This window comes from Lolium rigidum, chromosome 1 (genome assembly GCF_022539505.1).
Source record: "Lolium rigidum isolate FL_2022 chromosome 1, APGP_CSIRO_Lrig_0.1, whole genome shotgun sequence".
Taxonomy (NCBI): Eukaryota; Viridiplantae; Streptophyta; class Magnoliopsida; order Poales; family Poaceae; genus Lolium; species Lolium rigidum.
The window spans coordinates 80,928,014-80,945,067 of record NC_061508.1 but is presented as its reverse complement, the minus strand read 5'-3'; the positions used below and the strand labels follow the sequence as shown (position 1 = coordinate 80,945,067).

Below are 17,054 nucleotides of genomic sequence, written 5' to 3'. Positions count from 1 at the left end.
AGACTAAACCAAGTACTAGCATAGCATGCACACTTTGTCACCTTCATGCATATGTAGGAGGAATAGATCACATCAATATTATCATAGCAATAGTTAACTTCGCAATCTACAAGAGATCATGATCATAGCATAAACCAAGTACTAACACGGTGCACACACTCGTCACCTTTACACACGTGCAGGAGGAATAGAACTACTTTAATAACTTTGCTAGAGTAGCACATAGATAGTAGTGATGCAAAACTCATATGAATCTCAATCATGTAAAGCAGCTCATGAGATCATTGTATTGAGGTACATAGGAGAGAGATTAACCACATAGCTACAGCGAAGCCCTCAGCCTCAGGGGTGGATTACTCCCTCCTCATCATGGAGGCAGCGATGGCGGTGAAGATGGCGGTGAAGACGGCGGTGGAGATGGCTCCGGGGGCAATTCCCCGTCCCGGCAGGGTGCCGGAACAGAGTTCTGTCCCCCGAATTGGAGTTTCGCGATGGCGGCGGCGCCCCTGGAGTCTTTCTGGAGTTTCGTCAATTGGTATCGAAGTTTTAGGTCACGACGGCTTAAATAGGCGAAGAATCGGAGTCGGAGGGTCTCTGGGGGGCCCACACCCTAGGGGGGCGCGGCCCCCCCTGGCCGCGCCGGGGTGTGGTGTGGGGCCCCCAGGGCTCCCCTCCGGTCTTTCCCGGGTGTTCCGGATGCTTCCGATGAAAATAGGAACTTGGGCGTTGATTTCGTCCGATTCCGAGAATATTTCGTTACTAGGATTTCTGAAACCAAAAACAGCAGAAAACGAGAACCGGCACTTCGGCATCTTGTTAATAGGTTAGTTCCAGAAAATGCACGAATATGACATAAAGTGTGCATATAACATGTAGATAACATCAATAATGTGGCATGGAACACAAGAAATTATCGATACGTTGGAGACGTATCACTCCACTAATACTCAATTACCAATAGCGCACGTATGTAGGGCTGTGCGGTGCGTCACTGTCCTTAGATATTAATAGCGCACTAGAGGTCTGCGCCACCGGCCACCGCACATACATGCCGCGCGCGAGTTCCCACAGCACATGGCATTCCCATCGTCCGAATTGTGCAAAAAATATCTATGCTTGGGGCCCACCCACGTGCAGCCGTGACTTATCTCTTCACCATCACGAAGCAAACCATCTCCAAGATCTACTTTCTCTCTCCCAAACCATCTCTGCAGATCCCATCGTCCGCTTCTCCTCCCATCTCTCTACAGATCCCTCTACCATGCTCTCCCGTTGAAGGCCGCTCCTCCCCTGCTCTCTCGTTGCTCACTTGATGGGTGGTAGTAGGACGTGGTGGCGGAGGCGGGACCGAGCAGGAGAAGGGCGGCCAGAAGTAGCGCCCTCCGACAGCCTTGCAGGCCTCCTGCGTCGCCGCCGCGGCTGTGCCCCCGGTGCGCGCAGCTCTGGCGCCAAGTACGACAGCGCCGACAGTGCGCTGCTGCGGAGCGAGCCGACGACGAGCCGGGCGAAGCCGAAGCCGGACGTGCGCGCGGAGCTCGTCTACACCGCCGCGCCTGCCGCTGCCTCCTCCGACTGAACGACACCGCCGCGCTGCCCCCTTCACAGACGAGGTATTCCATGAGCAGGAGAAGTAGGCGCTTGCCACGGACCGCCGACATGTCCCTCAGCGCCGCCGTCACCACGACTGCCGCCGTCGGGTTCTGGTCGCTCACCGTCGAACTCAACTCGTGGCGATGCGGGAGGTCCAGATCGAGGACGAGCCAGATCGACACCCACTCGCAGGCTGCAGATCGAGGGCTTGCTCAAGGCCGGCGGTGGAGTCGTCGGTGTTGGTGTTCCCGGCGGAGCTGGTAGGCGCGGCCGCCGGCGAGCTCGCGCAAGCCCCGTCGCGCAGATCGAAGAGGCCGGCGTCGCACAGTTGCTCAAGGATTTTATTGCTTTTTTTGTTTTTTTAGGTTTCTAGTTGCAAAGTTGCAAAACTTTAGTATTTGTGTATTTGGATCCTGTAATAACACTGCTTTATAATATGGCAAAAGTGGCCCGCTCAAATTCCGCCTGCCACACCCTGACCTGTGGCATTTTTTATTTTTTAATCAATTGGCAGGCAGTGGCCGCACCTCAGCTTACAATAGTGACGCACCATAAAGCTGTATCACTGGTGCACCCTAACGTTAGTAGTGGCGCACCACCTGGTGCGTCATTGGTGCATGAGTTAGTAGTGGCGCATCACCTGGTGCGCCATTGGTACATGACTTAGTAGTGGCGCATCACTAGTGCGTCACTGCTAAAAGTTAGCAGTGGCGTGATAGTAGTGGCGCACCACTAGTGCGTCACTGATAGCCAAAACCAGTGCGCCACTAATAACCTGTTTTCTAGTAGTGTAAAACTCTAGAGAGGTTGACATTACTGAACATGTATTAGGCTTGACTAGAGGGGGGGGTGAATAGGCGCTATGCAAGTTTTAGCCTTTTCCAATTTTGGGGTTGTGCATGTGTAGGTTGACATTACTGAATGGGTATTAGTCTCGACTAAAGGTGATTTCTTTGAAAGGTAAAGTGTTACTACAATGTCACAATGCACAAACTCAAGTATAAAGTAAGCGAGACAACCAGACGGATGGTAGCGGAGAAGATGCACGATGTGTTTACCATAGTTTCCTCCACCAAAGGAGGTACGTCCATGTTGAGGAAGTGTGGACCACAAATGTGCCAATCTCCACAAAGGTGTCACCTTATTCCTCGGTAACACCCCATAAAGGAGTATTAACTTCTCCACTATCAAGGCCGGTCAAGGTGGCAATTCCTTCACGCAAGGTGAGCTCCACAACAGCCGAAGGCTCCCAACAACATCACTAACTAGTCACAAAAAGATCTAGGACGAGATGCTCTACCAACTACAAGGACCCCCACAAAGGAGATCTAGGGTTTCCAAGTCCACTAAGGAGAAGTATGGGGATCACTAAATTTCTTTGGTAGATATGTAGATCTAGCCCTCCTCCTTCGATTCCCGAATTTTGGAGGGATTTGGTTGGCTAGAGAGGGATATCCAATCGATTTGAGCTCAAGAACAATGGAGGAGAGAGAAAGTATTCGTGCTTCTTAGAGCTGATTTGAGGAAGAAGAAGGCTCCTCTACTATAGCATGTACGCTTGGAATAGCCGTTTCTCTATCAGGTGGGGGGGGGGGATTATCCGACCTAAGTTGGCCCGGATGTTCCGAGCCCTCGGATATTAAGGGTAAAGTTCTTCAACACTTGGGCCGGAAGATCCGACCCTCTCTTCGGAATATTTCTTTTCGAGGAGACGGAATATTCCCCACGCTTAACTCTCCAACTGCGTAACTTGCAAAGTCCACCGATGCGGGCCGGAAGTTTTCTTCATGCCGACCGGATGGACAAACCATCCCCCTTAACTCTATTAATTTTTACAATTCCCTTTTTTCTCAATTCCCTTTATTCAATCCCCTTTCATTTTTTCAAATTTTCTTTTTTTTGTTTCTACTTTGTGTAAAAATTCATGTTATTTGGACTAATTTTTAAATTCCCTTTTTCGGGCTAGTGGTTTTTTAGAGGGGAAAATAACGGGTGGGAAAACCACTTGCAACTCAAAAGAACTACCACTTGCAACTTAAATAATACCACTTTTAACTTAGTTAGCTTTTCGAGTGGGTAACTTTTCACATTTTACCGTTGATAAATAACGAGAAGATGGGTTGATAAGTTTTGAGCTAATAAAATCACAAATATTCTAAATGAAATTAGCTTTTCGGGTTGATATTTTTTCACATTTACCATTGATAAATAACGAGAAGAGGGGTTGATTAATTGTAAGCTAAAAAATTCGCTAACATATTATTCTAAATGAATTAACTTGTTGGGTCGATAACTTTTCACATTTACCGTTGATAAATAATGGGCATACGGGTTCATATATTGTGAGCTAAAAATGTTCCGAAATTGTTCTAAATGAAATTAGCTTCTCGGGTCGATAACTTCTCACATTTACCGTTGATAAATAGAGGGTAGAGGCGTTGATAAATTGTGAGCTAAAATATTCCTAAAATATTCCAAATGAAATTAGCTTTTCGGCTTGATAAGTTTTCGCATTTACCGTTGTTAAATAACGAGAAGATGGGTTGATAAATTTGAGAGCTAAAAATGTTTCAAAAATATTCTAAATAAAATTATCTTTTCGGGTCCATAACTTTTCACATTTTACCATTGGTAAATAATTCGCAGATGGATTGATAAATTGTGAGCTAAAAATATCCGCAAAATATTCTAAATAAAATTAGCTTTTTTGGTTCGATAATTTTTTACATTTACCATTGATAAATAACGGATGGACTGGTTGATAAATTTTGAGCTAAAATGTTTCTCAAATATTCTAAATTAAATTAACTTTTGAGGTTGATAACTCTTCACATTTACCATTGCTAAATAACGAACATGGGGATTGATAAATTATGAGCTAAAAATCTTCTTAAAAGTATTCTAAATAAAATTAGTTTTTTGGGTCGATAACTTTTCAAAATTACCGTTGATAAATAATAGGCAGATCGATTAATAAATTGTGAGCTAAAAGTGTTCCCATAATATTCTAAATTAAATTTTTTTTTGGATCAATAACTTTTCATATTTACCGTTGATAAATAAGAGGCAGAGGGGTTGATGATTTATGAGTTAAAATCTAAAATCAGAATTATCATTTAAGAAATAAAAATTTAAAAATTTAAATTGGAAAAGATTCTCACAACAAAGCAAACTCGGACGGGCATTAGAAGTTTATTAGGTGGAAGAATATTCTGCTTGTCCATGTTTAGTTGTTTAACGTGATATAGAAAAGAAACTTGCTGGTACACACCTGTTCTAGCGCGAAATATTAGGTTATTTTCCTAGTTTTTAAAATTTTAGTTTGTCTGTTATTTTTACCTCTACCGGTGTTGATATTAGCGTAAAAAACTAGCTACGCCTCCATTTTTGACATGAAGCACTAACTGCTCAGTTCGTTTCGGCTCGGCTGCGCGCAGGCCTTGAAGTCGCGGGATCGAAACCCTCTGAGACCGATTAAATTTTCACGTGTTTACTGTAGATACGAAAAGGGAAAGGGAATTGATATGGTTTCCTTTTTCGGAAACATCCAAAAACGACCGCTCGGGCTGGAGTCAGCGGTCGACCGCTGTTTAGGGGTGCCCTGTACTATGCCATATACAGTACATAGCAGGTTTGAGCCCCTGTATTGGATGGGCCTCTGGATGGGCCTCAGGCCGTTGCACTACTTGCCCTAGGCTAGAGCCGGGCGTTTCCTATATGCCGACCAGGTCGGCGCCTACACCGCGCCGCGCACCCCCCGCGCGGTGTGGGCCGGCCCGGTTAGGCGATTTTCCCTATTTCTCTTTTTTTTTTCCTTTTCTTTTCCGTTTTCTGTTTTCTTTTTTCCTTTTTATGTTTTCTTTTGTGTTTTCTTTTTTCTCTCATTTTATTTTTCTGTTTAAAATAATTTTCATAAAATTTTAAATTTGAAAAAAGTTCAAGTTTGACAAAATTTGAACAAATTTAAATTTTGAACTATTTTTGAATTTTGAACAGTTTTTACATTTTGGACGATTTTCAAATTTTGAACGAATTTAAAATGGAACATTTTTAAAATCTGTAGACAGAAAAAAAACCTGTAAAATGTTAGTTTTAAAAAATAAAACTCTAAACAGAAAAAGGAAAAAAAATAAGAAAACGAAAAAGAAAAGGAGGTTACCTAATGGGCCGCGGCCCAGTTACAGCCGCCGGGTCGGAGGGGTGTGCGGTGCCCCGTACCTGCCGACCCGGTCGGAGTATAGCAGCTCCCCTAGAGCCGGCCTTGCATGTGATCCATGACGTGTAATTTTTGGTGGGCGCATTAAAATGCCCAGATGTATCAATCGGTGCAGCGGCTTACCCCATTTTAGAAAAAGGTTCCACTATGTCGGTAAAAGGGACCTTATTAACAACTACTCTTGACCTAAATTAAAATTTCAAAATATATTATAAGAGTTAAGACAAGATCCTCAAGATTCATTTCTTAAACCTTCTTTTGTATCGATGAACTTTGGGGGAAATTCAATTCGGCTCCCGGGTGCATATGCTCCCTCTATCAAAAAATTATATTTCGAAATGTTAAAAAAATTTGAAAAAAAATTCTACATGTACATCTCCACAATATACGTACATTCGTCAAGTTTCGCGAGGAACCAATATGTTTTGTGGTCTGTGTAAAAAAGAGAAAATTTATCTCCTGAAAAGCCTTATTTTCAGCATTGAATTTTGTCTTTTTACACACGTCACACGACAAGTCGGATTTTTATGTAACGACTTTGTGAGCGTGTAGCACGTGAAGATGTACGTTCGAATTTTTAGTTTCAATTTTTTGAAATTTCAAAATGTATATAACATGCATTTCAAAATAAAGGGAGCATATGCTCCCATGTGCCAAAACACCATTCCCCTGAACTTTGGCTTAAACTTCATTTTGTATTCGACTATGACACGCTTGATGAATACATTAGTCCATTAATAAATTTACTATTAACAATCAATACTCAAGGAACTAAACACTTGCAATCTAAAGATACCTTCTCTTGCACACATAGAAGCCGACACAAGGCCGGCTTGCTTCTTAACCAATCGATTTCTCACTCTTACGGACCTTGCTCCTATATATGTGAGCATAAGGACCATCATTTATGCAAGCCCATTACATATCAACACACATGCCTTGTTTAAAAAAACATACACATATATAGTTGATTCTTTAGTGTAAACCATTGCGACCTCCTCGTTGCACCCCATGTCCACTTTAAGGATAGCCAGCGCCACCCGATCCTCCACCATAACCTCCACCACCACCGTACCCGCTGCCGTATCCGCCACCTCCACCATATCCGGCACCACCACCGTAACCTCCACCATAATTTCCGCCATATCCACCATTGCCTGAATGACCATGCCCTCCACCATATCTAGGTCCATAGCCTCCGCCACCATAGCCAGGCCCATAACCGCCACCGTGCCCATAGTTTCCATATCCTCCACCATACCCACCACCATAGTTTCCGTATCCTCCATCGTGATGGTATCCACCACCATTTCCATATCCTCGACCATAGTTTCCATATCCACCACCATGTTGGTATCCACCACCATATACATACCCTCCGCCATTTCCGTATCCCCCACCATTGCCATACCCTCCACCGTTTTCGTATCCTCCACCATGTTGGTAGCCACCTCCCCACTTCTCGTCCTTGAGGCCCGGTCCTCCTGCAGGTTTTAAATTTTTATCCTCGGACTCTGTATGTATATATATACAATCCTCTAGTGAATAATGTGTGGTATTGTATATCCATGTATATATACGATAAACGAGTATCATAACTTGTGTCGACTAATTTATCCTGTTCAGTTCGCTAAACTATTTTTTTTCTAACAGCTCTTCCTAATATAATGGAGAGAGATAGAGAACCTTTGGCTTCAGTAAAGCTCTCGAGCATCTGCCATATCCTCCGAGATAAGCATGAGCGAGACTAGTACGACACCGAGCAGAAGGGGGGACTTGATAGCCATTTTTGATGATCAGTTTGATCGTGTAATAGCAAGCTAGCTTGGGGTGAGATGATATCGCTGCTAGAGCTGCCAGTATTTATAGAAGAGGCAAGGCATGCATGCACGCTAGCTATGCCTATCATTTGAGTTAATGGATGCGAGCAAAAATTTCAACCTTCAATAACTGCAAGTACTGATAACAGCTTGGCTGTTAGCCGAGATATCGCACTCGTTAGTATCTCATTAGGCCGGTGCCATTGCGGGCCGGAGGACGGGCGGTAGCGGCGGCGTCGGGGCGAGAGGCGGGCGGGAGTGGGGCGAGAGGCCAGCGCGGGGCGGTGGCCTGGGCGCCCGGCGGTAGCGCCCGCTACCGCCCGGCTGCCGCCCGCGTTGGGGGCGATAGGGGGCGAGAGGCGGGCGGGAGCGGGGCGAGAGCGGGCGAGAGGCCGGGCGAGAGGGAGGGGCTGAGGTGGCGCGATCTGATTGGTCTAGCCGTTGGGGTAGCCGTTGCTGGTTCAAAAACCCCCTATAAATACCCCATATGGTTTCACTCATTCCACACCTCACTTCATCTCCTCCACTCTCCATTTCCACTCCACTCAACGCCATGTCTTCGTCCAGACAGCAGCTCGAGCGACGGAATGGAGGGTGATATGATCGCTGCATTCCAGGCGGAGTATGAGGAGGAGATGCTCAACGAGGAGGTGGTGCCAAGACGTCGACGCCACCGAGAGTTCATCAGGCGTGATCGTCTGGGTGCCCACGATCGGCTCTTCGAGGACTACTTCGCCGACGACTGCAACTATCCTCCGAGCTACTTTCGGCGAAGGTATCGGATGAGGCGATCCCTTTTTCTGCGCATTGTGGATAGATTGGGTGAATACTCTCCGTATTTCACCCAAAGAGTTGATGCTCTCAACCGTGCTGGTTTTTCTCCCCTACAAAAGTGTACTGCGGCTTTGCGTCTGTTAGCTTATAGAGCCGCTGCAGATACGATACATGAGTGGCTTAAGTTAGCTAGACAAACTTCATCAGATTGTCTAGATAGATTCTGTGAAGGCATCATTGCCTGTTACGGGGAACACTTTTGCCGTCGACCAAATGTCGAGGATACTCAGCGTCTGTTAGCGAAAGCCGAGGAGCGTGGCTTTCCGGGCATGTTAGGGAGCATCGATTGCATGCATTGGCAGTGGAGGAACTGCCCAGTGGCTCATGCCGGTCAATTCACAAAGGGAGACATCAAACACCCTACCATAATCTTAGAAGCCGTTGCGTCGTATGATCGTTGGATCTGGCATGCCTTTTTTGGAGTGGCCGGGTCCAACAACGACCTCAATGTACTCAACCGGCCGCCGTTGTTCACCGATGTGCTTAGGGGAGAAGCACCCGTAGTGAACTTCACGGTGAATGGACACGAGTACAACTATGGTTACTACCTTGCCGACGGCATCTACCCCTCCTGGCCGGTGTTCATGAAAGGTGTTACTCTTCCACAAAGTGAAAAGCAGCGAGTGTTCACCGCTGCTCAATCAGCGCATCGCAAAGATGTCGAGTGTGCCTTTGGAGTGTTGAAGGCTAGGTTCAACAAAGTGAAAAGCAGCGAGTGTTCACTGCTGCTCAATCAGCGCATCGCAAAGATGTCGAGTGTGCCTTTGGAGTGTTGAAGGCTAGGTTCAACATTCTAGCAGTTCCGGGACGCTCCTACTCGAGGCGTACTCTTGGATTGATCATGCGTGCATGTGTCATTCTGCACAACATGATCATCGACGATGAGCGTGGTACAAATTTGGACAACATCTATGAGACATTTGCTTCAAATGTCGGCCATGCAATACACCACCATGCACCACCAAGCCTAGCTGCCAGGATTCAGATGGACACCGAAATGAGGGAGTCACCGATGTATACACTCCAGCATGATTTGATGGAGCATGTGTGGGCTAATTCCTAGATTATGTAATTTTTTCAAATTTTTATGTAATCTATTCAAGTTTTTATGTAATTTTTTTTATGATGTAATCGGTAACAATTTTAGTTCAATAAAATAATTTCCTTGCATTATTTATATTGTTGTAATCTGAAAATGAAAAGCTCATGTCGAGGAGACAGAAAAGCTGACGTGGAGGAAAGAGAAGTAAAGCTGGCACTATAGCTTGTGCATTGGCACCGTGGGGTGAGAGTGGGATAAGAGTGGGGTGAGAGTGGGGAAAAAAGCTGACGTGGCGGGTGAGAGTGAGGCTATGCATTGGCACCAGCCTTATCAGGCTTGATTTGGATCCGGTTAGAGCGGGGCATTGACCTTCGTCCATCGATTAGTTATCGGATTCGTCGATCGGTCTATAGCGCACTGACTGATTCAATTTGCGACACACTCCCTCTGTCCCAAAATGTAAGGCGTATAAGGATTGGCCAAAAGTCAAACTTTACTAACTTTGACTAAATAATCAGAAAAATATATTTACATCTACAATATCAAATGGATATATTAAGAAAATATACTTTATAGTGAATCTATTCATGTTGGTTCAGTATTGTAAATTTTTATATTTTTGACTATAAACTTGGTCAAACTTAAAAAGCATTGACTTTTGACTAACCCTTAGACGCCTTACATGGACGGAGGAGAGTATGTTGGAGTGCAGAAATAAAACTAGATAATTGCTGTGAAAGGTGTGTATTTCAAATGAAAGGGTAAGTGTACAGATACGTGGTGTGTAGTGTAGGTCTGTCGATCGGCACAACTGAAGAAATTAATTGGAGGCAATCTTTGTAAAAACAACAATATACATACATTTCATATCCAAAGATGAGAAGCTAAGCTAGTAAATGTTTTCTAGGTGCGACCATTTACAGCTTGCTGCTATTGGCTCAACTCGCCATGAAATTCAATTTTATACGTACATAACGTACGCGACCGCTTACGCCGATGCTAGCTGTTCGTTATCCATAAAATGGCCGACCAAATCATCAATGGATGCGTTCGATGTCACGTCACTTTGCCACTACAGTTTATTTGACTTGCACCCATTTGTAAAAAAAAAGATTGCAGAAATTATATAACGCAAGAATAGAAAAACCATGTCATAAAGCCTTTGAAAACACACAGTTTTTTATGAACTGAAAATATGAGATCAAGTACGGAGTAGTGATAGAGTGAAAGTGCATTTGAATGCTAAAAAAAATTCCTAGGAAACCAGGCCATGCAAGCGCATTCTGTATTACTGCAAAAAAAGATGCATTCAGTATGAACGTTGCAACCCCAGTCCCATGTTCAAAGGGCCTTTAGAGAAAATTCTCCTCAGAATTCAGAAGCTCAAAATTCCTATGGATGTTTAAAGATGCTCGAGTGTTAGGGCATCTCCAACGGGGCGACGCAGCGTCCGTTTGGGTCCGCTGGGTCGAAATATGCGTCGGGTCCCTGCTCTAGCGGGGCGACGTAAAGTGACCGGGCCGTCCACGGCGACACAAACCTGGCCCAAATATGCGTCTCTGATGCGTCTCTGGCAGCGACCCTGGCTCGATGCGTCTTCTCAGGCGCGCCAGCGACTGGCGCCGCTGCGTCGCTTCGGCAGTCTGCGCCACGGTAATGGCAATGCCTCGCCTGCTGAGCGGCCGCAGCCCACCTCCGCCAACGCAGTAATGGCGATGCCACGCGTCCCGCGCCTGTCGCCTACCTTCAGCCTATATAAAGAGAGCGCGCGCTCTTCTTCCTCATCCACTCCTCCACACAAACCCTAGCCGCCACGAGCTCCACCGTAGCGCCGCCTAGCTCTTCCTGCGACGCAGCCAGCCCCGCGAGGAAGTCCATGGCGGGTCCAGGTGGCCGGCGAGGCGGTCGAGACCACGGGCCTGGGCGCCCCCGGTGCCGGAGCTGGGGCCGCCGGGGTGGACCGGCTACAGCCCGACGGTCGCCGTCGCCTGCGCCCTCCTCGTCTTCGCAGGAGGAGCGCTGCTTCGAGTTCCTCCTCCGCATCGACGACGACCCCCTCGGCATCAAGCTGCTCCCGGGCAAGTTCGTCGAGTTCGTCGATGGCGTCGAGCCGGCCCAGTTGCAGCTACGGGAGGCCAGCTGCAACTTCTGCCGGTGGCCTGTCGAGATCTTGTTCGACGTCAGTGCAAGATGTACCTGCACACGGGGTGGGACAAGTTCGCCCGTGACCTCGCGCTCGAGCCCGACTGCTAGCTCACCTTCCTCTACGAGGGGGAAGGCGTGATGATCGTCAAGGTGTTCGACGATACATCCTACCGCAGGCACTACCACACCGGCAAGTCTGGCTCGGACACCGATAGTTAGAACTGTTAGAGTGTTCTTTCTTTGCAGCGAATATGGTCACGACCCAATTTAAGCCACAAGTGGCGGTTTCCGTATGTCCTCCCTTGGTGAAAACAATAGTGGTATAATTACCAGCTGGATTTTCCAATTTAGGTGATTGAGTGTGCCCGAGAGTGTTCTTTCTTGGCAGCGAACATACGGAACCAACACTAGTTACGTTTTCTCATTTTGCAATGTTCTAATTTGTGTAAATCATGTTTCAAACTATGTATTAGTTTGTGTAAACCATGTTTATTAGTTTGTGTAAAACCATGTTCCCAATATGTATTAGTTTGTGTAATGTTTGGAACTATGTTTATAAATGGAGAAGAGGAAAAAAAAATAAGTAGTAGAAAAATGCGTCGGTCCGCTGGAGGCACCCCCAGATGCAAATGAACGCGCGGACAAAAATGGACATTTTCGCGTCTGCAGGCCGACACATACGGACACGCGCGAACAATTTAGGTGTCCGAAATACGTCGCTCCATTGGAGATGCCCTTACATCTCTGAGAGGTGCTGCTGGCTGGTTCTTGCAATAGTTTGAAAAATCCAAGATACCGAACTGCATGGCAAAAGTAAAATTCTTGTCCGATTTACTCACTTTGGTCATTTAATCGTAAAATGCGCAGTAATTCAATATATGGTCACTAGCTCATTCCCTCGGTTGGTATGATTTTCCTGCACATTTGTCCGTCTTCGCATGCTTGGTCTGTGGTCAATGGCTAGTCATTAGATACCCCCTCTGTTTTTATTTAGTTCTGCTTCTGAGTTTTTTTCAAGTTAAACTTTATCAAGTTTGACCAGAAATATAGGAAAAAATCAATAATCATAATATCAAATGCATATAATATAAAAATATGGCTTATGTTCATTCTAATGCTATAGCTTTTACATTGTGAATGTAGATATATTTTTCAAAACATTTAGTTAAAATTTACAAAATATGATTTTGACTAAACCTAGAATGCGAACTAATTGTGAACGGAAGGGAGTACCGCTTATTTTGTTGGAATACCATGTTTTGTGTAAAAAATGCTACAAGTGTATACTAGCTAGGTTAGTACTTCAAGCACTCGTTACCTTACCAACTTGTGAACTGAAACCCGCAATTCGGGACAGAATGTTTTTGGAACACAATTGAGACTACTTTGGACTTGGGAGGAGTTGTCTAGCTGCTACCTGCTATTGCCACTGAGAAATTTCCATTTCCCTTAGCTAATAAAGGAACACAACCATTGAAGTTCCCACGTCTACTACTGGCCGGATGTGCGCAATATAACCATGCAATATTTCATAAGCAAAATTCATGAGTACTGATTATAGAAAAAAAACAGAATATGACAAAGCATCCATCCTGTTACAACATGATTTAACTAGACCACATCATGGGTCTATCCAACAAAAGAAATAAATTCTGATAGTTATCGTCTAACATGGAGCAAGGAACAAAAGCGGAGCATCTGGAGCTAGTAGCAAAAAGCTAAGCATTTGGAGCGAACGGGTAAACAACTAGGAACGAAAAACTAAGTATTTGGAGCGAGGTTGGTGCGAAACTCCAAGCATCATGAGAGACCTTGGAACGAAAAGCTAAGATAGAGGTGACTGGTATTACAAGAGCCTAATCTGGCAATACTAACCGAAGCACGAAAACTACAAGTTCTTTCAGCAAGGCTTCCTACAGAACTGTAGATTCATCTGGATTTCAGTTTCATGGAATACTGGGGGATGGCTGCTGGTGTTGAATGAGCAAGTGTCACTCTAATTTTGTGCACTTCCAGAGGACCCATTCAGAGCACCTCTTGGTGTAGAACTGCTAGCACCTGGAACGCCACCGGTGGCAGCCTGGTTGAGCTTCTTGTTCTCATCCACTTGAAACCTTCCAACGACCACCTGAGCATTAGTACAATAACACAAACCATTAGTGGAAAGCAGAAGATCCACTTGAAATATACATGTATGTTTCGTCTTCGTCACATGATGGCAGCTCTTAAGTAAGACCAATCAGAGCAAGATTGACACAACAATTTTACGAAGGGGATAGTATAACATTATAGATTATATGGCAAAACACTAATTTGTCATGGTTTCCCAAAAGCACTAAGCAAATAATCTTTAACTTAACAAACAGAGCAAGATCCAAGAAGTACAGAATCTATCAACATATATGGTGTAAACACCATAATTTGACTGTTTAAAGCATGCTCATCAAGTAAAACTCGGTTACCTTTTTTTGAACGAAGTAAAACTGGGTTACCTGAACAGGCGAAGCTGCGGTCAAAGGTCCTGCCACTCGGCCACCAAAAATATGGCCATCCAGACTAGCAAGTGAAACACTGAGTCCACCTGTGCCGCTGCTCATTCCATCAGTCTCTGATGGTTGATACGAGCCGGACAATGAGAGCATCTCAAAATAACCCTACATATTGAATAAAAATAGCTAAGATATTATTCGAAACTGATGCAAATATATAGGCTAGACCGCAACAATTCATTTCGAAATAAGGCAGAACAAAAAAAATGATATGTTTTGTTTCGATAGGTCATAAAAGGAAATAATAAATTTCTCTAACTAGTATCTAACATTTATTTTTTTCTTTATGGTCGAAATTTATGAGAAAATATTGATTTCAAGTGCATTCCAAGCTAAAAAAAATGGACCAAACCTGATAAATAGCCGTGTCAGCAGAAGAACCTCCTTGAAGCAGTGTCACATTGGATAAAGCTCCATGGGCAGACAGTATACAAGTTACCCATCCATTCCTAAAAAGGGGCATGATTTTCATAGCTACATCCTGCAATCATGGATCCTTTGTTAGTATTTACAACACAACACAACAAGCACAAGCTTTGGTAGAACAGAGCATATGGAAAATATATACAAAGTAAAAGATGAAATCATGAGAGCCTATGGAAAATATATGATTATAATAAAATATACGATCATCACGAAAAAACTGAAGTACTAATTATCCCATGAATGGTTGAGTATGAAGAATATATTTATGGTTAGTGCATCACTTCTTTATTTTCCGCTCCCTAGTTGGAGATCTGGAGTACTTGTAAAGGGCTTGTATTTCTGTGATGTAAGTAATGGAATGGTGCTATAGTCCGGTTTAGAAATTTTTTATGATATAACCCATTACCCATGCCTCAGGCACATAAGATTTTTCTGTTTTTTAAATAACTATTAAATATGTTGACATGTAATTAAAGAATACGTGAAAGGTTAAGTATTTCTTACTAAGCCCGAGCTTTAATATTAAGAGCAAGAAAGACCATCCAATGAAACTATTAAAACAATTCAAGCGCGGAATATGTAAATACGTCTCTCAAAGTGTTGCATCTGAACAACTTTGCTCCATAATGATAGAACTTCATCAGCGTATTTATTTGACCAAAATTAGAAATCTCACTCAGATAATCTGTTATATGCATACTGTAATCTTGTAGTACACTAGTAATATTATGTCTCTAGGTACATCGTAAGCGAGTGGGACAGTTTACCTCTCCAACTTCGACTGTGATAACCTCATGATTCATTCCAATGACACCCGATAACACTGAAAACAACATCCATTAAAATTCAGAAAGATCTGAAAGTATGACGTAGTGCTGGAAAACTGATGATAGCATTCAAGTGTTGTGATCTATAATGAAAGAGAAAACACATCACGCATGATTGTAGTATTCAAGTGTTTCTTCAAGGTCGTCATTATTACCAAATTTACTGTTTGCCGGCAGTTACCACAACCTGTTACTAAGGCTGACCATAGTGCTAGTATTAGGTAGTATCATGCATCCTAGGCCCACAAAAATAATGATATGACATCTAATTAATGAGGAGAGATAGGACTAGAATAATATAGGTAGATACTGTATCATAGCGCACGTTACGAGAAAAGTAAATACCAAATAGATCTTGTACATAGATTTACATTGGGATTCTACAAAATAATAAATTTACAAATTTATGATACTACACTATAATACCACCCACTATAGAGATAGTATCATAGACAAGTATCATATGCATGATACTAGTATATGATACTATGCACTATGACCAGCCTAAATTACTCACCTGAAATTTCGGGTATCTGAACTAAATGCTCATGCATGCGTTTAATGTTACGTACTATCCTATCAGAACTAGTAGTACTACATACCTGCCGCCGTCTTCTTGGTGGCCGTGGACCTCTGCGCCTGGACCCTCCTCTTCTTGACGGGTGGTGGTGGGGGTGGCGGCACCGGCAGCGGCATCACTGGTGGCCGCAGGACGTCATTAGTTGGATGTCGTGCCGGCACGATAGCCAGCGGCATCGGCATGGCAACGCTTGGGTCGACGTACTTGCGCGGGCGGCCGCGCTTCGCCTGCGGCTACGGCTGGCTCATGTCTGCAGCAAACCTATTGGAGAAGGTCTGCAGCGGGGCCGCGTGCTCATCCTCGTGGGCATCTGCCTCAATCACACCCTTGCCTGGATCATGAGCCGCCGACATGGTTCCCAACTAACAAAATATTCGAACAGCCGACGCCTCCACGAACGATCTGAATTAAGTGAAATGGACAAGTCTACTAGACATCTTATAAAGAGTGTATCTATTAATGGCAGGATCTTTTTGATACGATTCTTAGGAAGATTTTAAAAAATCTTCTCGGATTACACCGTTATCTCTTTGCCCATTAATTAGAGGAAATTTACTATCTTCTATTTCTGGATCCGCATTTATTGCAGCCGCCCATTATTTAGAGTGCTGCAATAAATGCAGATCCAGAAAATGGAAGATTGTAAATGTCCTCTAAATAATGGGCAAGGAAATTTACTGTCTACTAGACAGCTTATAAATAGTGTATATATTAATGGTTGGATCTTTTTGATACGATTCTCGGGTGAACGATCTGAATTAAGTGAAATGGACAAGTCTACTAGACAGCTTATAAAGAGTGTATCTATTAATGGTGGGATCTTTTTGATACGATTCTTAGGAAGATTTTAAAAAATCTTCTCGGATTACGCAGTTATCTCTTTGCCCATTAATTAGAGTAAATTTACTATCTTCTATTTCTAGATCCGCATTCATTGCAGCCGCCCATTATTTAGAGTTCTGCAATAAATGCAGATCCAGAAAATGGAATATTGTAAATTTCCTTTAAATAATGGGCAAGGCAAT

The 17,054-nt window shown here is 44.0% G+C and overlaps 1 pseudogene; it reads right to left on the bottom strand.

Annotated features, from left to right (window-relative positions):
• Nucleotides 1–6,826: 6,826 nt before the first annotated feature.
• LOC124676435 lies at nucleotides 6,827–7,593 on the bottom strand (annotated as a pseudogene).
• Between the last annotated feature and the right edge of the window lie 9,461 nt (nucleotides 7,594–17,054).